Genomic DNA, 4,380 nt, shown 5'->3' with positions numbered 1-4,380 from the left:
AATGAGAAGAATCTTGATTCAAGACAAGCCTGTACAATTTTGAATGACTATTATTCCCAGTTTGTCTACATTGTTCATTAGACTAGTTCACACTGACAGCACTGTATTCCCTATTTTATTTTCCTTTTTCTGGTGCCCTGCTTTAAACAAAGTGCTCTTAAGATACCAGAAACCTGATTTCATTTCCAGTTCAAGTTTAAAGTATTTCAAAAGATTTTCACAAAGTGTAGCTGAAATTACTTCCTTGAGTTTCTGTAAGGCATCATTTGTTTTGCTACCATAGCCAGTATTTGATGGCATAAAATGTTTTTTTTTAAACTGCAAAACAGTACTTGCATCCAGCACATCTTTGTACAAGCAACATTTTTACAGAAAAGTATTTCATCTCTTTTCAAGAATCCATGAAATTTCGTTGATACGACTCTCCTTGCAACTGGCAATGGGATTCCCTACTGCTCAAGCAAGAGTTATAAGCGAGTTACTCCATGTCTTATGTGTGCAACACCCTGCACTTTGGGAAATTTAAAATACTGCACACCAAATGAACTGGCAGTGCCTTTTGAACTTTCCAGATCATTTGAATAGGTATTATAAAGCATCATGAAATCTTTCACATCAGCAGATGATTTAGATACTCTACCTTTCATTCCCGATTAAATTATGTGGGAAATGTATTGAATGCGTAGAAGCTTATGGCTATTGATATTTTTCAGTTTTGTTTGCAATCCATTGTAAGCTCCAGTATTAACAGAGGCTCCATCAGCTATTGCTGAAACTAGCAGGTAAGTGTCTTTCACTGCTAGAAATGAAACCTTTTCATGACCTTTGATGGAATGCTTCTCTTTAGATTACTTGCATCTGCATCACCAAAGCTATAATAGCTTGAATTAATAAAATATATGGGTATTAGAATTTATCTAATGATAGTCCCAGTGCCTTGACTGATAACACATCAATTTAATAACCACAGCATATATATAGGCCTATCAATTTATAATAAAATAAAAAAAATCAATGAATAGGTAATGCTTTACATAAAACAAGAACATTTAAATTAGTACTTAATTAATAAAGGACACAATATTAGTTCTCTAATAATCTTAATATTAACAAATAACCAAATATAGATATCACAAATAACTTGGAAATTAACTGGTCTGCACTTCTTGCCATGTTGACATACACTCCAAGGCTAACGATATTACTGATATCTTCTCCCAAACACATTCAGCTACGACGTATCTCACCACAAAATGCAAAGCTTTACAAGTTTTTTCTGTAAGCCTTCACTTTATCCTTTTTTTACATGAAGAAGCAGTTCTGTACATCGTTCACTGCCTGTGACAAATATATAATCACTTCATCGATTCTAACGGTATCCACAAGGGTCACCCGAGGTCTAGCCATGTGTATGCCATGTTTAGCACATTGAAAGTAATTCACATGCAGCTGGGTCTTCTTCATGTATGCTACAACACCAACTATTAGGCTTAACATAAATGTGACTCCATTATAACATTGGGCACGTACTTTTGAGGTTTCTAAGCCTAAATGTTGCAGCTTTTCTCTGATCAAGAATGCTATATTTTCTTCACTTCTGATTGGTTAAATGCGACTCCATTATAACATTGGGCGCGTACTTTTGAAGTTTCTAAGCCTAAATGTTGCAGCTTTTCTCTAATCAAGAATGCTATATTTTCTTCACTTCTGATTGGTTAAATGCGACTCCATTATAACATTGGGCAAGTACTTTTAAAGTTTCTAGACCTAAATGTTGCAGCTTTTCTCTAATCAAGAATGCTATATTTTCTTCACTTCTGATTGGTTAAATGCGACTCCATTATAACATTGGGCGCGTACTTTTGAAGTTTCTAAGCCTAAATGTTGCAGCTTTTCTGTAATCAAGAATGCTATATTTTCTTCACTTCTGATTGGTTAAATGCGACTCTATTATAACATTGGGCACGTACTTTTGAAGTTTCTAAGCCTAAATGTTGCAGCTTTTCTCTAATCAAGAATGCTATCTTTTCTTCACTTCTGATTGGTTAAATGTGACTCCATTATAACATTGGGCAAGTACTTTTGAAGTTTCTAAGCCTAAATGTTGCAGCTTTTCTCTAATCAAGAATGTTATATTTTATTCACTTCTGATTGGTTGGCAGCTCTTCTACAACCTTTGTCACTGGCTCTTCAAGAAAAAGGAAAGGATAAGGTAACTGCACTAAAGTCAGTAGACTCTGTCTTAGATGTTCTACGACTTAGGAAAAGCAGTGATACCAAATTCACAACTTTATTCTCTGAAGTTCAAAATATAGCAGATAAACTCGGTTTTGAAGTATCAAAACCATGTACAGTTGGCAGATCACGTTTCATAGCAAATGCTAGAGATGATCTTTATGCCAAGAGCTACTTCGGAATCATTGCCTTCAAACCTGCAGTTAATGGAGTGTTGCAAGACATTAAAAGTTGTTTCATGGAACATCTGCAACTTGCATTCAGTAAGCATGCTCTTCTTCCAAACAACGAAAGAAATACTGAACAGAATTTACTGAAACCAGGTTAGGAGAAGTTTAAATCTGTATTAGATGACTATACAGAAGAAAAAGTAAAAATTTAATGTGTAGTCTGCAACATGTCACTGGCAAGACAGGTGATCCAGACTTCTATTGCTGCTCTGATGATGTATTCCCAAACAGTCAGTGCCTTCTCACAATTCTTTTTGTGCTTCCAGTGTCTACAGCCGAGGTTGAAAGAATTTTCTTCAAAGTGGAATACATACTAACAGCACACTAAGACAGATTTGAAGCTTTGATATCACTAGAAGCTCATGGAGATACATTACCCAACACTAACAACGTAATTCAGCATTTTGCTTTAAGTGGTATATTGTACCATGACTTTAAATTGCCTCTGACTTTCAAGAGAAGGAACTTAAAGTTTCTATAATTTAACTTCTTTCCAAAAGATACTAAAATTGATTAATTTTTATTGGGGATAGCATTAAATGAAAATGATCTTGCATGAGTTCGTATTATAATAATGGTATTCTAATGATGCTATTAGTGTAACACAAACTGATATACCCAATAAAAATAATTCTATTTCTTTATCTTTTAATTTTAAATATATGAGAGAAACAATTACTATCATTCAATCTATCTAAAAATAAAAGGGATTTATATTTATTTTCAATTTAATACCACAAATCTATATTAACGTTATAAAACTCGGGTGGGAATTACTTTTAGTATTGAATAGACTGAGATTAGAACACATCGAGAAAGGTTGAAAAATTAAAATTAGTAAAAAAAATTATAAATATTAAAAGTTTTATACAATATACCTCATTTTAATAAACGTGTTATGATGTATGTTTTTTATATCAAATCAAAATGTGATAAAATCCCCTTTCAGGTTTCTCGATATTTAAATATGTGATGATTACTATGGAAAAGTTTCAGATGACTGCACATGAAATGTCGTTTCCTGAGCATATAATTCCATTTTAATTTGCATATTGGAAGTATTAAAATACATACTTTTATTGATAATTTATAAACCTTTTATTGCTGGCTAATATTCTGAATAAAATTATGTAGTTCTACAGATGAGAAATTCTGAAAATTATTCTCAGTGTTATAACTAGGTAAGTTATTGATATATATATATAGAAAATAATTCAATATTGATTCTTGCAGTATTCCAGTTTGAAAAGCATTTTCTATATATATTTGGAAACACTCCTTGTACTTGCTTTGGTTTTCCCGAAGAAACTGCCCCCCCCCCCACCCGAAAAAAAAAGTTAGCTTGATCTGCCGATGTTTAGTATCTACATACACTTCAACAACATGTGTAATGGAACACCTTGATGAGAAAAGACTTCAGCATTCTCTACTTAATTAATCAATTAGATATTTGGATACCTCTTTATGTTTTCCAATATGCTCAATAAAGACTACCTTCAGATAACAATTCCAACAGTTGACATACAAGCCAAGCTAAGCAAGCAGTGCTTGGTTAGTTAAAATTGTTTTTCAATCCGTTGATATAATAATATTGTATTCCCAAAATTTAAAATAAAAATGCTGACTTTCATAGATTTAAATGTATCACTCATAGAGTAATAAAATTAAATTTTTGGCAATACCCCCACAAAAACTTCCCCTCCATCAGAAACTTTGTAGCAAATATTGAGAAGAAACACGAGTCACTCTACACATTCCAGTGATGCAGTTATATAGGCTGCTTGGTGGATGCCATGTAAATGAGACATCATTAGACCAGGCAACAAGTACGAACCTTACCTGATAAGTCACAAACTAAGCATTTCTCAAGGTCTGATTATTTTAATGTATATTCAATATGGTTTCAGCGAATCAC

This window comes from Limulus polyphemus, unplaced genomic scaffold (genome assembly GCF_000517525.1).
Source record: "Limulus polyphemus unplaced genomic scaffold, Limulus_polyphemus-2.1.2 Scaffold5277, whole genome shotgun sequence".
Classification (NCBI taxonomy): Eukaryota; Metazoa; Arthropoda; class Merostomata; order Xiphosura; family Limulidae; genus Limulus; species Limulus polyphemus.
The sequence above is the reverse complement of the archived record's forward strand: the minus strand, read 5'-3'. Positions refer to the sequence as shown.